Raw genomic sequence first — 19,999 nt, forward strand, 5'->3', positions numbered from 1 at the left:
GCTAGGGTGGGGCGAGCACATATTTTTTACATGATAGCTAAGCCAACACAGTCCTCTGGTAATTCATAAAACAAGGGCAGAACGAGGAGTCCTGAAATTCTTGCTGTCTGGCAGAGATACTCAATAGCATCACACTGTGTAACTGTATATGGCCAACCACACCTTGGCCCAGCTCCCTGTGGGAATAACTTGTAAGGATCATATGAGAAAATCACAGCTGCTAGCAGCCAGAGGAGGCCACTGGGGTCTGCATCTTTTCCTCGTATGCCCCTACAAGCAGATATGTGCCCATCCAGCCACACAAAGTTCTCCTCCATGAACACAAACCTGGATCTCCAGCAAACAAGGGAAAGTACATGCCTGAGGGGTGAGCAGCTTGTTCCCAGCAATGCAAAGCAAAGCAGGCAGGTCCACTCAGTCCCATCCAGCATTTCCCTGTTCCTCACACATCCACCACTTAGTGGGATCAGTTTCCCTTCACTACTGATTAGGCAATTTCTAGGTTTTAATCATTGCTTCCTAGGAATGAGCAAATGTGGGAAAACACATCACCTCCTTTTCAAGGTGGACACCGTCACAGTGTGGAGTGAAATATGGGGTCATGAAGCTATCACATCCCACAATACAAGACCTCTGGCCAGTGTGAGTGGGATGGTTAAAGCCCCTATGCCCAGCTCCTGAAAGACAAAACTGGGACAGCTTTAACTACATAATTTAGGCTTTAACATCTCATCCCACTGCCCAAGCAAAATGCACTGAAGTTACTGACCCTATGCTGGGGGAGTTTTACCAGCTCAGTTCTGCTGGCCTGGTGAAAAAACCCATAATCACCAACACAGCCACAGGCAACACGGGTGGCTTTAGGCCACCCATATTACAGTCCCGTCAGAGAAAGCAGAGTGCCTCTAGCTGAACTGATCAGGTTACATGTTTGCAAAGCAGGATTTGAGAGGGGTGTGTTTAATCAAAAAAGAAGAGGTTTTAATTCATCCTGCTTGTAGGGGTTCTGTCAGACGAGCCTGGCTAAAGCACATGGGTTTTCCATAGCCATCATCCCGCAGGGGAATAAGGAGCTAAAGTACACTCCCAGCACTTTCCATCGCTCACCCCAAACTCTGAAACACCAAAGTACTCCATGAGGACAGATTTTAGCACAAACACAAAGAGGGGCCCTGAATCCCTGTGGGGTGAGCATAAGATAGATGTGCTCAGCTGGTCATGTCAACCCAGAAAACAGTTATAGGGTTGCCACAGATGCACCCTACCCCATCACCAGGTGTTCAATGCCCCATTGAGCATGGTGATGTGGCTGGAGACAGGCAAGACAAAGATGCTCTGCCATGATCCAGCAGCTTTGGGCTGTCCCAGTCTGAAAGCCATAAATAAGGTACAGGAGCATTAAACCCTAAGGGTATGATCCAGCCATAGCATCCCTCTGATCTGGGTCCACTTGTGTCCAGAGAGCTTATTGTGAGCAATGACTTCAACCCCATCTCCACACACCTCATAGATATGCCCAGAGTCACTAATTAAGGTCTAATTCAGGAGAGAGGGGTAGAAATTTTCTTTTGCTATCCTTTCATGCTTTGGTGTCCCTTCAGTCGAACAGGGAACGATTCATCCTTTCCTCTTCCACTGGAGGCCTGCGAGGCATTAATAAGGCAGCATGTGCAGGACATGTCAAAGCTTTCAGCTGAAAATCCAAAGGATTAGGATCAGCCTAGGATCAGCCAGATCCTTTACCCCTGTGGAGCTGCACCCCCTGCCCTGCACACGATGGAGAAAGGCAGAAACTGGGGTACCAGGCCCCCCAGCCTTGGAAATCCTTCTCCTAGGGGCTCAGCCAGCTTTTCCTGGAGGAGAAACCCAGCAGCAATGCTTCAGCTAAGCGGCACCTCTACTCAGTTAAATAACTCCTGCTACCTAATGCTGCAGAGGTTGGAGCACCCCCCTTCCCCCTCCCCAGGTCTCAGATGCTGTGTTGCTGGGGGCCCTCCAGTGTCTCATTAAGTTTCCTTTATTAAGGCTTGAGGTACAATGGGGGATTTTGTAGTGAAGTGACGGAGGGCAGCCAGTTTGTGTGGGACTCTTTGTCTTAGCTTTTGTACAAGCGGGTATTGTGAAGGCATTTGACATGCCCACCAACACAAACATAAAGGCAATTTAATGACATATTACTTTTAATTGGGGGTGTGGAGGGCAGGGGAGGGGGGAAATAAGAAAGTGCCTGGCTGAATTGGTGCCAGAGAGCTCAGGTGGGAATGTATTGTAGTGGCTCCCAAGACTGCCAATTGCCCATAGCAACATATTGTGTAGGAACCCAGCATCCACTGCAGAGGTGATTAAAGGTCCAGAGATGAAAGCAGAAGAGTGGTTGAATGGTTTGGGGAAGTAATAACAACTCCAGGTGGGCTTGAATTCACACAAGAAGCTTTTAGGGGAATTAAATAGCATATCAGAGCAGTCTATGGAGCAGTAGAGGGTTTGATGCTCCCTCAGTGGCTGGGGGCTATGGATTGTCAGCAATGAGACATTTATGAATACTTAGTCTGAAGAAATCACAAAGCACCTGCCTATAAAACCAAGGTCTCTTCCAGTTGTGTAGAACTGAACAGTACAAAATCGCTGATCTTACATCAGCCAACATATAAGCAGCCAAAAGCTGTGAATTTTGCTCCTGTTCTTGGTTATGGCCTGGCTCTGGTGGAAGTTCAAGGTGGTGAACAAGAGGAGGAACATCGGGCACAATCTGGAAAATTCAGTTGGGTGCTCAGCATCACCTCTTCTAGCCCTAAAATCTGCAGTGCTGTGGGTGACCGAGGGTCATGGTGGCCTCCCAGAAGTAGAGGAGAAGGAAGAGGAGAAGTTCCAGGAAAGACACTAGTGGTGATTATCCTACAGCATGCAGAAGTAAAGCAACCTTCTTTCAAGGTAGCACTAAAGATGATGGTGGTATTAGTGGGGTAGGAGGTGGTGCTGTGGGGAGCTTCATATGAAAGCATATATCTCTCTTCCCAGTGCTTCATGAGGCAAAAGTGGTTGATGGATGCAAATTGATCTTTACAAATACTTTTGGAAGTACAAGTGTGTTGGGTGAGGCAGAGAAAACAAAACTTGTGTTACACCTGCCCCCCTCTCCCTGCCCCCTCCAAGGGACAAGTTTCCTGTGATTTCATTTCAAGCCTGGGAAGGGAAATCTTTAAAAGAATCTTCATGGGAGGTCCTGGAGAAACAGGGCTGTCAGAGGAGGCAGCCAGTTGCCCTTGTGATTTGAAATTCAGCTAATTAGCTCTGGCACACGGCGCTTCAGATCTGAGTAAGGGCGCGAAGCTGCCGGGTTTGATATTTCCAGGCCTGTCAGCCCGTGCATTAAAAAAGAAATGGGCCCAATTGCAGTGAGGGAGATGAAGGCTTAATGAGGCACCCTGGGGCAATTTGGCAGAGCAGGAAAGAGAGAGGCCTTGATGGCAGAGCTCGGCCTTGCCAGGCCTCCTGCGATGCAGAGCATGGCTCATGGAGGGGTAATTCCTCCTCCGGCCTCCTGAGGCCTTCCTGGGCATTCACATGCAGAGAAGGGCAAGGTTGAAGCAGCAGCCTCCTCCCAGTGCTTTGAGGTGTGGGAAGATGCGACATAGAGGTCTTGGACACTGGAGTTGTCTCTGCTTCTTGTGCTGGGCATGAGTTAGGAGCAGCTCATTTTGGAGGCCCTTCTCTGGAGCCACCTGGATGTGGTAACAGCCTTTGGGCAAAACCCCGCTGGTTTGGGACCAGAGCATGGTAACAGTGTTGAACTCTGCCTGAAACTGGGACAAAACCTGAAATTAAGAGGTGTTGATACACTTAGCAGGTTGTCCTCTCTCCAGTGAGGTTGCTACTGCTGTGCAAACTCCAGGCAAGAAAAGGTTTGTGAGGACATAACAAGTTTGGGAATGGGACCTTTACCCTTTCGATCTTAGACATTATCACTGCTGGAATAAAGCACTGTTTATCATCAAGCCAATTGCAGTGACACTACGGGACCTCAGGGATTGGCATTCAGGCTCAGCTGATGGTTTATCAGTGGGCAAGCCCAGCTCCTTCTGATGGGGTCAGAGGCCTGGTGCAGAGGTTCTCCAGATGCTTCACCAGTGAAAATGGTTGCTGCAGCAACACAAAGCTTTCCTAACTGGGTCTGTAGCATGGGTCAGGAAGATACCGGTGCCTTGAATCAGTCAGGTGTTGAGAGCTGCAGGTCGCTGGAGTTGATTGAGGGCTCCTATCCCTCCCTGGAGAGTGGAGGAGCTCCATGCTGCTGTGGTAGATGTCCTGCTTGTATCCGAGGCAAGCTTAGGAAAATGGTCCTGAGCATGTCCAAATTGCACTGCAATTCAAACCAGAGCAGTGTGACAGATAACATCCTTCATGATCTCTTACATATGCCCACTGTGACTTCCTAGTGGCTGTTCCCATCTCAAATACTGCCTAAATTTGTGCACAGTTAGGAGGAATGTTGCCTTTGGAACCATGTCTCACACCTGCAAAATGGATCATGGACGTACCATCATTTTGACTCCTTAGCTCCAGAGGAAGAGATAAAACAGGGGAAGGACAGAGGGTGTATGTTGTGAAAGGCACTCGACTAAGACCAGCAAGAAGAGATTTCCATTTCAGTGCTTCACTGAAGAAATCCCAGCCCAAAGGGAGGGCTTAACCAAAAGAAGCAGAAAGACAGTATTATTCAGGTAATCTAACGTTATGCTTGAGAGAGCATAAGAAGTTTACATGAGAGGGTGAGAAAGCCATTTTTCACACGGTTGAGGGTATTGCACAGCTCACCGGCTGCATCCTGGGAAGACTCTCATCTTCCCAATGAGCAGTTGCTATCTGAGAAGATGGGATTAACTGGAACAATGGTCTGACTGGACCACTGGACTGTAAGAATTGGCTTTGTCTGAGTACTCATTCTCTTCCCTTGCCTCCCCCTTGAAAACACATGTCAGGACAGATCACAGCTCTCTGTCCCACCAAACTGGGAAATGTACTGCTCTTTGCATTAAAAGGTAAGGCATGTACAAGCAGATGTGCTGGACTTTGCTTGAGCCAGGATTTTACAATGCTGTAAAAAAGCTGTCACTTAGCACAGCTACTGAACCAGATAAGAGAGAAAAGAGTAGCCCATATCTCAAAAAGCAATGAAAGTTACCCTTATGTTGGTACTTCAGTATGAGCTCAGCCTCCTGTGTTGCACTGGGCAGGGCTTTTATTAAAAAAAGGTACACTTTAGATTTCAGAGTGCATATATACGGTCACATTCCTTAGTCTAGCAGCAATCTTTCTCTACTCTGCTTTGGCTTTTGCTGTGGAGCAGCTCCTAGGTGTCAGGCTAGGGAAGCATTTAATCATATTCTAAGAAACCTTGATATCAGTCATGTACAATTGCTTTGCATCCTCCTTTAAGCTCTTCTATTTTCTCTGCCAATGATTTAATCACGCAGCCATTTCCAGGGTGAACCATCACCCCCATTACCTGGTGTTGGCTATATCCTGCCCAGTTCCCATCTTGCTCTTTTTAGAAGCAATATTTTGTGTATGCAGAGCTAATGCAAGATAAATATTGCCCAAAAGACATCAAGGCTGAGCTTAAGCAATATTTGTAGAGAAGAAACATATCTTTTATTAGGCCAACCGCTTTAGCTGGGGGATAAAAAGCAGCTCCAAAGGCACATCAAATATTTGAACCACTTGACCTGATGGTGGATGCAAGCTGAGTCACCAGCATCTCATTACAGTGACAGAGGCAAATGGTGACCCACCCCAGGGCACCTAAACAAGAAAGACCAGTAAAGATGTGAAATTGTCACAGACTTTAAGAGCTGGGTACACCAGACTCAGTCAATCTCCAGCTTGCAAGTACCTTGGGCATGATTTGTATGTCAATGCCCTTCAAGTACTCTCTAATCCTGTAATTCCCAAAGCATCCCTGGTATAAATGAAGCCACTCACACTGTGTGGAAGAAGTCCTGACCCCAGGCTCTCATCCGAGCATGTTTCTTTATAAAGTATGTGCTGTGCTGAAACCACTCTGGGAAGATGTGAAGAAGCATAGGGATATTGCAATAGGGTACAACTACAACTATAAACTGAGACTGGATACACAATGGACAGGCACATGGCTACCTGAATTGTCCTCATATTGCTCAGAAAGAGAAGGAAGATTTGGAAAGAGGATAATGCAGGAGGAAAGGCTGGTGGACCCACATTGCTTGCAGGAGCTCAGCCTTAATAAGATGTTCTGACCGAGGACATAGGAACGGGAGGAGTTAGGTCCCTGGAGGACATTTCCAGACCCATTTTCTGAACTATTGAGTTTTTAGGCAGGACTGTTGCATATTTCTTATCCAGAAGTCCCCAGTCTGATCTCTTCTCCTAGTAAAGGTATGTAGAACTTCAGGGATTTCCTTGCATCTGTTATTTACCTATAGTGCTGTGAGCTCTGGATAAATGAGTCCTGACTTCACCCACTCTTTTGGCTTAAACAGTTGAAAATTTCTCCTTCCATCACCCCGTCTGGAATAACATACAAATATGCAATAGGGAAGGATGTCCCAAATCTTGCAAACCCCACAGCTATCAGTTCACCCAAGCAACCCCATCCCAGCAGGTCACATCCCATAACAGCCGAATCTCAGGAGCCACTCTGCCAGCCCTTGCTCTGCCACCAGCTGGTTGCATGCTTCTGCTCGGAGGGAGCATCCTGGAGACCATAACCCTCCATCCAGTAGCAGATTAACAGCAATTAAGCAAAGCTCATCAACCTGGTCCTAACCGGACCTCCCCTGAACTGAACGGGAGCCACATTGGATCTTGCCTCTTTCCATTTTGGGGGCTAATTATTACCAGCTAAACAGCACCAGGCTTTTCCTTTTTCTTTTTTGCCATGCTTGTTAGCATTGTTTCTTCCAGCAGCTTTTCATCTCAATGGAGGCAATTGTGCCTGGCTGACATTTTAATTCTTTCCAGCTGCATCTGAACAAAATGACACAAATTAAGTGGAAGGGCTTGGGGAAGAGGGGATCGGGAGAGCCCTGCCCCCATGCTCTGTCCCACGGGGAAGGTTTTGTGCGCAGAGCAGCAGATGTTCAGAAGATGCCACAGGGAAAGGTTTTGGACATCACACCAATACCAGCAGAAGTCACGAGGCCTCATGGTCCATTCATCCAGCCCCAGGCTTGTTGTCATGTACCAGTGCTCTCTCTCTGGACCCCTTCCCATGGAAGTGGCAGTGGGGATACTTAGAGATGAAGGATTTGCAAGTTCTCCCAGCAGAGCAGTGGCACACATTTGCCTTTACTTAGAGGCAGTTTTCCAAAGTAATCTGATGCAGAGGGACCATGCTTTGGTTTATGGACCCCTACGCCCTACTAAGTATGGTTAAGGGAGCTCCTGCCCGCTTTGTGAAGTGTCTTCTTGGGGAAGCTGAGCTATGTTGGCTAAAGGAACATAAAAAGATGAGACTGGCAAGCTGTGGACCTCTTTAACAATACAAAGGAATCCCAGCTGTGAGCTAAGACCTCCCTGGGTAAGTTACCGCATAAACACAGAATGGAAAGCATGCTTATATCCCTAAAGGTAATGAGAAGACTAAAGAGATACATTAAAACTAGCGTACTTATATATTGCTTTTTAATATCCTAAGATGTTTTAGAGGTCCCCAAGTTGCATGCTTCAGAAGCTAAGCCTTTTAGCTTAAGCCATACCAAGAAAAGAGATGTCAAAAGAAGAATTAAAGGCAAAAAGTCCTAGCGGGTAGTATTAACCACAGGGAACAAGATCAGGCTGGTTCAGTAAACCACAGGGCTACACAATTGGATTGGCGCTGGATTAAGCCTGCCCTGAAACCAGAAGACCAAATTAGAGACGGTCGCTCGCTATGTTTCTGTTACTGCAGCCTCAGCTTGGCGAGCTGGGGTGGAGAAGGGCTTGGCCTTTCAGCAGTTCCTCGCTCAAGCACCGTGCTTGTGGGCACACTACAGCTTCTGGATGCAGGGGCAATAGGAGCCTTCCCTCTGTGCTTGCTGCCACGTCCGCCCTTCTCACATTTGGGAAGGACACATTTTTTTGGCATTCATCTACTTTATATTACATCTGTAGAGATTTTCTGAGGTTTTGCAATGCCTAACATCCGTATGTTTCTTTCTTTTGCTGTTTCACATTCAGCTTTTTTTAAAGCCTTCCTGGCTTTAAAAGGGCCAGGAGCATGTGCTATGGTCAGAAGGTGCAGCATGGCTTTCCCCTGAACTGGCACTAAGCTGCCAGGCTCAGCCCCATCAACTGGATGGTCCAACATCCCCAGGAGCTTCACATTTCAGGGCAAAACAGGAGACAGCAGCTTGTATAGGAGGTGGTAAGGGGCTGGAAAGAGCAAGGGGAGCACAAAGGACCGCAGGGAACTTGGATGTGGGGAGTGAAGAGAGCAGGTGGAAGAGAAGTGGCACACAGGCAACACCAAGTTAGGTGCAAATGTTGATCTGCTTGAGGGTAGGAGGGCTCTGCAGGGGGATATGGATATGCCAGACTGATGGGCCAAGGCCAACTGTATGAGGATCAATAAAGCCAAGTGCTGGGTCCTGCAACTGGTCAAAACAGCCTCATGTAATGCTACAGGCTGGAAAGCTGCCTGGCAGAAAGGGACCTGGGGGTATTGGTCGATAGCTGGCTGAACATGAGCCAGCAGTATGCTCAGGTGGCCAAGAAGGCCAACAGCATCCTGGCTTGGATCAGGAATAGTGTAGGCAGCAGGGCCAGGGAGGTGCTCGTCCCCCTGGGCTCTGCTCTGCTGAGGCCGCCCCTCGAGTGCTGGGTTCAGCTTTGGGCCCCTCACTCCCAGAAGGACATCGAGGCCCTGGAGCGTGGCCAGAGAAGGGCTCCGAAGCTGGGGAAGGGCCTGGGACACAAGTCCTGTGAGGAGCGGCTGAGGGACCTGGGGGGGTTTGGGGTGGGGAAGAGGAGGCTCAGGGCAGAGCTTATTGCTCTCTGCAACTGCCTGAAAGGAAGGGGTGGGGAGCTGGGGGGCGGCCTCTGCTCACAGGGAACCAGGGCCAGGAGCAGAGGGAACGGCCTCGAGTTGTGCCAGGGGAGGCTCAGGTTGGCAATGAGGAGACATTTCTTCACTGGAAGGGTTGTGAAGCTTTTAAATGGGCTGCCCAGGGAAGTGGTTGAGTCACTGAATGCCCTGGAGGTATTCAAAAGAGATGTAAATGTGGTGCTCAGGTTTTTGTGGTAGACTTGGCAGAGCTAGGTTATCAGTTGGACTTGATGACCTTAGAGGGCATTTCCAGCCCAAGTGATTCCAAGATTTGGCATCAGACCGAAGTGCCTGCATAAGGAACTGAGTTGCCAAAGTCCTGGTGCAGTCTGCAGCACCTCAGAGACACCCCTGGAAGATGATGTGGATTTCAGCAGGTTCAAAACAGTTTCTGGAGGTGTCTTTCTCACTTCTCTAACTACGGAGAGACAAGCATGTCCAGTATCCCAGCCCACATGCCTCAGGAATTCAAGTTGCTTTTAGTGGCAGAAGAAATAACACAGGAAGGATCACACCAGTGAAGAAGTGAGCATGTTTTCCAAATAGTTTCCCTGCTGCTTCAGAAAGTAATGCGAAGAGCAGACTACCATTTACGAAAATCACTTCCACTCCTTCCCTCCCTACATGCCAGGAGATGCAAAACTCATTTTTGTAGGTTAGAAGGGCTTTTTTATTATTATTATGTATTTGTTTATTTATTTATTTTAGTTGGTGGAAAAAATCTGACTGAGCACCAAGAAGAAACAAGGTGATTCTGGCAGGCTTTCAAAGCACCCATCCTACCAGCTGGGGAAACATCACTGGGACTTGGTGAACTGAGAAATGAGGAGTGAGAGGGTGAAAAGGCTTGCTGTTTGCAGCATTTGTCATGATTTTCTTTTTCTTTAAAGATGTATTTGAACAGCTCTCAGCATGGGGCTGGAGCCAGGCTTTCATTCTGCCACGCAGCTTACAGTGTCTTCACAAATCCATGCAGTCCCAAAATATTTGCAATCAGAATTCAGCTCCAGGGTACTTATTTATTTGCTGCAATATTGTGCATCTTCTATATATCCTCATGACTCTAACTTTGAAAGGAAGAAGCACAGAAAGGAGCAGGGGGTAAATGAGATAATAAGCATTTCCAGATTTATAAAAGGCTGTTTGTTGCTATTTTTTTCCTCTCTTTTTTTTTTTTTTTTTGTTCCTTGCAGAAAAGGTCCCTGTCCAGTAAGTCAAATTCCTTGAGGGATTTAGAGGAACATGACACTAGCCCTCTGTCATTCCATCTGGAGGCCTTGCACCTCAGGCTGTGCCTTCCTGATACATTTTCTTTTGCAGCATCAGCTTAAATCACAGCCTCCCTGTCCTTGTCTCTTGCCCCTTCTCAGATGGTGTTCCTCTCCTGACATGGCGCAGTACTGCAAAGCTGCAGCTGAGTAGGGTGGAATAAAAAGATTCAGGGAAGCAAACAATAAGAAAATATTCATCTGGTTTGGCCACGTTGCTTTTAAGCTGGATCTGTTCCCCAAACCTGCTCTCAGCACAGCAGCTGTGTTGGCAGGGGAGAAGGGAAGGCACGCAGGGGTGTGATGTCAGGAATGAGAGGTGGTGGAGAGAGAGCAGAAAGGCCACCAAAAACAACACACCTCAGTGCTAACAAATCAATTTGTGTCTTTGCATGGAACTGTTCCATGAGAAGAAGTAAATCACAGGTCCTGCACCCTCTCCATGCTGCACCATGCTCGGAGCACCTGTAGTGTTGGTGCAGAGCCCTTCTCCACACCAGGGACAGGTTTGCTCTGAGATCTGCATAAGAAGAAAGTTGGGGAAGGCTCAGCTTCAGGCCTACATGCATTTCAGCCATGTCTGTGTACTCAAGACCCTGGATTTAAGGAAGGCTTTGGAATAATGTGGGTAGGGATGTGAGCACCAGAAGCCCTGCAGAAATATCCCCAGAGCTCCTGAAGTCAGCTCGTGCTGGCTCCACCGAACAGAGCCTGGCTCCATCCTCTTGCCACCCTCCCTTCGGGTATTTATGGACATGGATGGGATGAGGCCATGTGAAGGCCACCAGAGAGCCTATTCCCAGGTGAGCAGGGGATGGGACATGAATGAGTAAGGCTATTTGCGGAGGGGAAGGACTTTCTGTCTGTCTTTCGGAGAAGAGCAGAAAGGGCAGGAGGGGGAAGGGAGGGCAGCTTTGCAGAATGCCAATGAGGCAGAGGTGAGGCTGCTCGATGCAGAGCTGAATGTGCTGAAGGGACCCTCCAGGGATGATTACTCAAAATGACTTTCAGAAAGCGCCACCAGGACACTCCAGGCTCTGCGTGGAGTACACAGCGCAATACATCTTCACACCGCGAGACTGACGTGCAGATGATGGATGCCAACAGTGCAGGAATTCTCTTTAAGGGAAGAAAGGTAATTAACTCTGGGAACAAGGACTGGGGCTGAGTGCACATGGGCATGGATTTGAAAGAGGCTGAGCAAGTTGGGTGTGCAGCACTCCTGGATGCATCTCCCTGCTACTAGCCCAAAGACTCCTGTGTAATGATGATTTTACAGTCACCTCTTAGGAAGTTCCCAAAGCCCCTTAAACTCAAGCTCAAACCTTAAAATTGCAAAGGGCTTAGGGAGGAGGGAGAGTTAACACAGCAAGAGAGAAACCGTTGTGCATCTATCAGAGGAGCTGTGACTTCTTGTCATTTTACCATCAGAGACCATCAGAGTGTGCTTTGCCATTAAAACCTCCATAATTAATACACATGAATACAGAAGAGGGAAAATACTTGCCACCTTGCGAGACAGCCACCCAGAGAAACTGGCTGTCCAGTGGGTGCCCCAGGCTTTCTTGCATATTTAGGTACAGCTGAGGATGCCAGCGCAGGATTTGTGCCTGAGCTGGGCTCACATGCAGCAGATACCACAGGGGAGAAACACAGCTCTCTACCAAGGCCTGTAATTAGGAGAGAAACCTCCTCTACTCTTTACCACGCCATACCAACAGCTGTCATTTGTTTCTGAGACTTCAGCTCAGCTGCAGCACCACCTCTATTTCAAGCCCAAACCATTTTTGCTTACGAATCCAGTTCAGCATGCTAAGCAACAACAGTATCCATGCACCTACCGGGAGGTCCTGCACAAAACACAAGCACTTATCCAAATAACTAAGAATAAACCTAATGTCTCTCCCTTCCACCTCAGAAAAAGAAACACATTGTTCCCATTAAGGCTCCAAGGAGTGTACTTTGCTATGACGCAGTATCATGGGGAGAGAAAACAAAGACACGCTGGGCAAAAAAATGCCAAATTTCATCTCAGGGCTCATTTTTTAACTTCTTGTTCCTCAAAAATGCCTTCATTGTTTTTAGTCTGTTTTGGCACCACCGTTTTTGTTTGCCTTCTGTTTTCAACCCAATTTGATTTTGAAGCCAAAGCTACAGGAAAATATAAACAAAAACAAAAAACAAAAACAAAAACAAACAAAAACAAAAAAAAAAACAAAGAAAAACATGCTACGTGGGGTTTATTACCGATTAAACCTTTGTTTGGGGGATGCTGTTGCCTGTTTGGGATTCCTGGCTGGTTTTGGCAGCAACCCCAGTGCTCTCGGTGGTGGGTGGATATGAAGGAAGACACTACTCCCATCCAAGCAAGCTAAGATCAGTGCCCACCCTGACGATGTTATTCAACACATCTATTGCCAAGCCAGCATGTTCCTGCTCTGAATTGTCCTCTGTAGATGTCTCTCCCTCTCTCTCCACTGGCTATGGTCCTGCTTTAGGTGACTCTGCTCGTAACCTGAGCATGCAAATGGTCCTAAAGTAGGTGGCAGAAATGTTCCCAGGGGAGCCTTTGTGTTTCTGCACCCACAAAACTCAGAGGCAGCTCCTTGGCTAAGGCACCTGGGGATTTCTCCTTGTTTTCTGCCACCTTTCTTGGTTATTTGAATAGATGTCAGGGCATGATTCATATCATCTAAGTCTTCATGCTTCAGAGAGATCAGCATTTAGTCCAAGTCCAAGTATTCTCTCCATAGATAAGGGAAAGAGACATGCAGAGGGTAATTCAGACAATCCACTTCGGACACAGTACATTAGGATGGTTTCAGTCATCCTGCACAAGTTCCTTTCTATTTCCATGCAGTAGACAAGCAGCCTTGGGCTCTTCAGCTAGTAGCTTCCAAAGACAAATGCATTTTCCATTCCAGTATTTCACATTTCCACAGACCTTTGTTTCCTCTCGGTGCTTAAGAAGCTATTACATTACCTTTCATCCTAATTCTTTCCAATTATTCTCTGCACGAATGTGGATAGGTTTTGTTTTCAGTGATGGGCCAAAAAAAAAGAAAAAAGAAAAAAGGAAAAAGACTTTCAGGAAACAGCAGGGGTATTGGTTTAGAAACATGAAAAAGATAATAGATTTTCATGGTTTGTAACAATGCTGCAGCTAAACTTATGTTTGCATTTTTTTTCAACTTTCCATTTTGTACTTTGTCATGTGAAATTCATCAATTATTTGTCTTTAGAGAGAGAGTGACCAACCTACCTCAGAGCCATCTGCATGAAAGGTCCAAGGTAATGTTCCTGAGCCTTACCTAGGTTCAATCCCCACCCTGAAGCAGCTCTTACCAGTCTGAAAGAGGTCCTGGCTTGGATACCTCAGTCAGAAATCCATGTCCAGTAGGATCACCTTGGGTCCAGCTGGCTCTATTATCTCAGAAGTGTTTGAGACTAATCTGTCAGATGAAGCTGCTAAGAAAAGTGGCTGAGTTTGGAAGCCCTGGACTAGTCTGAAAAGCAATTTTCCCTCTTTTCCCTTTTCTTCCCTGAATTTAAAGAAATTAATAATGGGTTTGTGGGGTGGTCAATGCAGCAGTCAAGGTCTACAGAGCTGTCAGAAGAATAGCCCAGCACTGACACAAAAGCCAAATTCCAGCTGGACATTTTGGTTCTCCCAGAGGGAGTTCTTCTCAGATGAATGAGACTGGGAATTCAGACTTCAAAGCATGACTCTCTAATGCCTTGGGGAAAAAAAAAAAAAATAGGAAAAAAGAGCAGGACATGATTCATTCAGGCTAATCCATCTCTGGATATCTAGCCTCAAGGGGATGGCAGCAGGATCCCTGGACAGCCTGGATTATTCCAGTCTGAACTAGGAGTGACTCCAGTGAGACCATTACATGGAGAAAAAAAAAAAAGAGGAGACTGCTCAGATCCTCACAGTTTCTCATTTCATGAAGAGTCAGAGTCTACACTATGCCATACACTACACAGCAATGGCAGCTGCACCTTTTTTCTCTCCCCTGGACCTCCACTCTACATGATGAGGGTGTTCAGTCATCCCCCTCCTGTTCACTTCAGCCACTTGTATGATTTTGGGTTGCGTGGATCCCTCAGTTCCTGGGAATGGCCTGAGACTTCCCACCTTCACATGATCCAAAATCAAAATAAGAACTTCCAAAGCTAAAGAATAAAATAAAAAATAAAATAAAAATAAAATGAAGCATAATACCTTGATCTTGAGGTAAATATCAAACCCCTCTAGCCCCTTCCCAACACCTACCCTCTGTAGATAAGCAGGCAGAGTAAGGAATTACCATGGTCTTGGAGGAGGGAGAGAATGGGGACCACACACATCTGCCATTGAACCCTGCAGACCCTTTCAGCACCCAGCTCTGAAAGGGACGAAGAAGGGAGCACCAGGCTGTCCGTGGGCCAGCTTTGAATGTTTGGGGCTGGTAAAGTTGGATTTTACCAGGGCAGGCGTATGCTGGCAGCAGCTACTTTTGTTTATCAGGTTCCTTGTAGCCACGCAAATTAGAGACTGGATCATTAGCTTCACAATGAACCAGAATACTGATTTATTTAATGAATGTAAATGGTCTTTTGCTAGCTAATTAAATTAAGGAAATGGGAACTGTAGGTAATAAAATGGATAGAAAGGAGGGAAAAAGCTTCTGGATCTCAGTGACAGCCTTCTATGCCCCTGATCCCCCCCTACATCCCAAAACAACCCTAAATGCTCCAAACTTTTTGTCCTTGAGAACAGGATTTTACTGCATGATCTCAAGTCAGTCATGGGTTACTGGGGGTTTGTAGAGCTCCTGAACTGACGTAGGTGATGGACCAGGCTTCGCTCTGCAGTTACACCTGTGTGAAGCTGAGTGGTCTCCCCGAGTTCCATCAGTGTGACCAGGATCCTTTGCATAATTAGTGCAATGAGCTCTTAGCACTCATTTCCACGCGCATGTAGCAGGAGCCAGTTGCTCAGTGCTTCAGAAATTCCCTGGGCTGAAAACTCTCGTGCTCCAAACCACCTGCTTACAAAAATACACAAAGGAACTTCAGCCACCAAGTCCAGCATCCACTACGTCCAGTCCTGCCCTTCTAATACTTCAGCCAGAGATGGAAAAATTGCCTTCACACAAAGGCTCACACAGATGGTCCCCAGCCATGCTCTAGAGAAAGGCATTTCAGGACCATAAAAGACCTGGCACGCTTGCAAGAGCACATTCTGGGTCTGCTGTAAAAGTAATGAGATGTCGTGCTTCGGGACAACGCTGCAGAGGACCTCAGGGTGTCACAGAAACCAAAACCTCCCTCACTAACGGTATTTGGCAAAATTTCAGCCTGACTTCCCTGCGAATTACTTATTCCATAGACACTGCTCATCTCAGGAACCCATTCTCCCACCTAACTCAGACGCAGCAACAGGAGACTCCTCTGAGTATCGTAATAGCCAGATGTTGGGCAATAAATCTTCATAATTCCTTTCAGATGAGGCATGGGTATTCTTAAGATAATAGAGCTCATAGAGGAAAGGCATTAATTTCCTGTCAAGGAACATAACTAAAAGCCAAAGTGCCCTCTGACAGGTTTATAATCCACCTATGCATTGCCATCCATGTAGGTCATATATTAGTCAGGTCATATATTACTCAAGACTCCTCTTAATAAGCAACTTAAAGACCTTTAACAGCATTTTGTAGACTATTAAGAAGTCAAGCAATAACAGAATTATCACCCCACACTGTACATCCAGAGCATCTACAAACAGATTGCTATTCTCAGCAAATAAATCACATATAAGGTTCCAAGCTTCGGGGAAATAACCTCCATCAGTTAAACCATGTAAATGACCAAGGTCTTCAAATCAAATCAAGCCAGCATAAATAACTCATCACAAAAGGCCACTTCTTGCCCGGAGGTTATGAAGGAAGTCACCATGTCTATAACTATTAATAGGAGTAAGTCTGTGAAGATTTAGGTCTATGCTTGAATTTTCAGAGCTATATATCTATATAGGAGGCAATAATTGGAAAGTAGTGATGATTAATATGCCTGATTAATTGCACTATCAGAGGACAGGCAATGCAATTACGGAGCCTTTCAGACACGCATGATCCTACACTCCATCACCAACTGAATAAAACAAACACAAATGGAATTAATCAAATGTAATGGGAAAACTGAATTTAAGTAAATGCATGCAGAATGTCAAAGACACCTCCATTCTGGATCCCTCTCAATATCAGCAAGAGAAGCGTAAAATTAAAAATCTGAAGGAGATAAATGATGCATCCCTAACAAATCCAAAGGAATCTCCTGGCACGGGCTCCGATGGCTCCCTTTGCTCTGCAGCCCGGTGGTGTGGTGGGGACATAAAGTGGGTAAATCCACTTTTGGGGTGTTTCAGGGCAGGCTGTAAAGCATTTTGGAGTATTATCACTGGCCATGGTTATCCCAGGACTTCATCTGTTCCCAACACCCTTGCACAGACCTTTGGGCTGTGCATCAGCCTGATGTAGTAAGTCAATGCTGCAATTTGTTATTGTTGAAAATGGGTTGCTCCCCTTCCCTCTCCCATATTCCAATATTTTATTTTATTTTTTGCTCCTCACCAGCCTCTCCCAAGAGGGGAGAAGGACTTCTCTCAGCCAGATTCCCTCAGCTGCTGGTAAAACAAACTGCCCTGTAAGAAATAAATAAATACAAGCACAGACTTCCCCTTCCTTTTTTGCCATGGTAAGGTACCTGGGTACCTTCAGGTGTGCACACATCCATCAGCACAGACCCCTGGGTGTCTTTGTCATCCTGAACAAGGACAGAGCATCCCAGCACGTCTCCAGCTAAGGGGATAAGGAGGCTGCATTGAGGCCAGGGTCTCCTCATCCCCTCTGCAGTTCCACCTCTGCACAATCTGCATGGAGTTCAGAGCAACGTGGAGAGCAAAGCCAAGAGAGAAAGTCTTTGGTAGAAGACACCCCACCTGGTACCCATTCTTCCTGAGACAAAGTAACAGAGCAGGGAAATGCAACTGTTCTTGAAAACAACACAGCATACAAGAGTTGTATACATACGTGTATTTGTGTGTGCATATATATGTTATTTTTTTTTTCCTGGGATTTATTCAGGGGACTGATGTACACGTTCCAGTGTGTGCACAGACACAGTGGCAGCAGCTCTCAGCAAGAGAGTTCTGGTACTTCTTTTTTTTTTTTTTCTCTGTTATTTTTTCACAGCAGGAGTTGAGTGCCAGCTCACAGCCCTAATTTAAACAGAGAGAGAAAGAAAGAAAGAAAGAGCTCCTCAAATGCTCCACTTTCCCCGAAAGCCCATTTGCAAGGGAATATTTCTGTTGTCAATACAACCTGATGGCTCTCCCAGCACCAGGGGCTGTTTACTAGGAATTTATGCATCATGCTGAATTTGTCACTTGGAAAATAGTTCCTCCCTACCGTGGAGCCCAGAAGCCACAGAAATGGGCACAGGAGCAGCAAATCAGCATCAGAGAGATTTGGTTGTGGCAAGGACACTGCACAGCAGGATGCTGGAATTGTGGGGTACCAAAACAGCTGCTTTCCCCTGTCCTTTGAGAGGCACAAGTTCCACAAGGCACCCCAAGAAGAAATCAGTCCCAAAACCCCAGAGTGCAGGTCTGGATTCCAGAACTACAGGGCTTTGGGGATAAAAACAGTGAATGTGGGGCTTGGAGCGATCAATACCTGTGAAAACTGACTGTGGTTTTTAAATGTTTTGAATAGGACTCAGGACAAGGTTGAAAGATGTGGGTGCATTTCTGGAAAAAACAAAACAAAACAAAAAAAAGGACCTCTGGGAGATATGGAGACAGCAGCATTATTCATTGCCTCTGTCTCCCATCCTCTAACACCTGAGTCCAGCTCTCCCTCACAAACACCCACACCATCTCCTCGTCTTTTCCCATCTCTCTCCGATGGCAGGAGAAGCCCAGCATTGCAGCAGTGATCTGCTAAGAAGTCTGAAGTTGACCAAATTGTGTCCTTTTCCCAGCAAAGCCTTTGCCAAGCACTTGAAACCCAAAGCAATTGAGATCAAGTAGGGATCTCCTAGGGCATGCCCCAGGGGACCTCAAGGGATGACCAGCTGCTGAGTGGTGTTCTCATGTGGTGCCAATATCAATGGATGCTCCCAGATGAAGAGATTTAATACTAGTCAAGCAAAAAGAAGAAAAAAAAAAAAAAAAAAAAAAAAAAAAGAGTAAATGAAATGTGTTCCCACTGGGACGAAGCAGTCTCTGCTCAACTTGACGCGAGCGATTTATACTCTTCCTCCCCCTCCCTCACGTATGCAAGACAGAGGTTTCCTTATGGGATTAAAAAAAAAAAGGAAATGGAGAAATTGAGTGGTTATACAAAACTCGGGCCGATTGCTTCCTGCTCTGTGTTCCACCAAAAGGGTCCCGAACACAATGGCTTTCTGGCGTGTATTGCTGCAGCTTTCCCAGAGCCAGTTCTGCAAAGCCCAAGTGATGTGCTAGCTGATGGAAAAGCCATTTCCAGCCCAGGAATTGCTCCAGTTTGCTGGCTGGCTTGCTAACAACCCCTATCTGTGAGGCGCAGACTTTTCGACTCTTTTTTCCACGAGAAAAAAAGCAAAACTTATTGGTAAATTAGAGCTAGAGAGCTGTCCCTGTGGAAGGGTTAAACCGAGAGGTAGATCCAAGCCATGGTAATGACAAAGCCTCTCTCTGGCCTCATTGATTAAATAACAAAAATTGCAGGAAAGGAGAGGTTCAGGGGGAAGTTAACCCTCATCTCCCCTTCCGCCTGCGAACGCCCAAAGCCAAGGCAAGCAGGAACAGAAGCTGGGAGGAGGGAGAATGGCGTGGGAAAGGGGTGAACATTACGGGCTTGGAGGAGAAACCAGAGGAAAAAAAAGTGCTGGGTTTAATGGGGAAGGAAAAGGGGAGGGGAAAATTGTAGGATAAGTGGGAAGGGCTGATGGCAGATGAATGGTTGGAGATCAGCAGGTGGCTGGAAGGGAGAGCCCAAGGGGCAGAAGAGCCCTGGGAAGCTGTAAAAGTTGCACCAGGGGTGGTGCAGAAAGGGGATTAAAATACGGCACCGTGTCTCCTCTTTTGGAATAGGGCCGAAATCCTCCTTCACATGCTCTGGGTGTTAAAGCAGGGAAAGGGGCATGCTGGAAAGATGCTGGCTGGTGCATTTTGTATGCTCACGGAGTCCCACTGAAGAATACTGCTGGAAACCTCAAAAGGGCCCCTTAATTGATGACTCTCAGTGGTTTAAAGCCAGGAAGCTTCTAAATTGCACTAACTCCAACAGCTGTCTTGCACGATGCCACACTGTTTTCCCTCTGCAACCAGATTTACATCCAAAGTTGTCCAAACTAGCATCTACCCTGAGCTTCTTGCCAACACAGACAAGAAGTATACAGGTATTTCTTCCTCTCTGCAGCAGCTTTGAATGTGCTTTCCTCCCATCTCCTCACCAGCCCCTCTTCTTTAGGGGCTTTGTTCATGTTCTGCCCCCCAGGATGTGTTTTTGGATGCCTCTTCAAGTCATGTTTGCTTCAGCCTGGGTAAAGCTAAGATCAATGCACATTCAGCCCATGGTGCCTCAGATGGCAGGTCCATGCCTTGTCCCATGTGTCTGAGAAGCCAAAGTAGGGG

The 19,999-nt window shown here is 46.8% G+C and overlaps 1 long non-coding RNA gene across 2 annotated transcripts in view; it reads left to right on the forward strand.

Moving 5' to 3' along the window:
• The first annotated feature begins 9,940 nt into the window (after window positions 1-9,940).
• LOC137862815 (uncharacterized) overlaps window positions 9,941-19,999 on the forward strand; it is a 12,849-nt gene continuing 2,790 nt past the window's right edge. The window contains exons 1-3 of one of the 2 annotated variants that reach the window (XR_011100556.1): window positions 9,941-11,135; window positions 11,344-11,467; window positions 13,575-17,401. This is a non-coding gene — a long non-coding RNA (uncharacterized lncRNA). Of the gene's footprint in view, window positions 11,136-11,343; window positions 11,468-13,574; window positions 17,402-19,999 lie in introns of those variants that run through there. The other variant, XR_011100548.1, reaches the window with a different exon arrangement.

Source organism: Anas acuta, chromosome 1, assembly GCF_963932015.1.
Source record: "Anas acuta chromosome 1, bAnaAcu1.1, whole genome shotgun sequence".
NCBI classification, from domain to species: domain Eukaryota; kingdom Metazoa; phylum Chordata; class Aves; order Anseriformes; family Anatidae; genus Anas; species Anas acuta.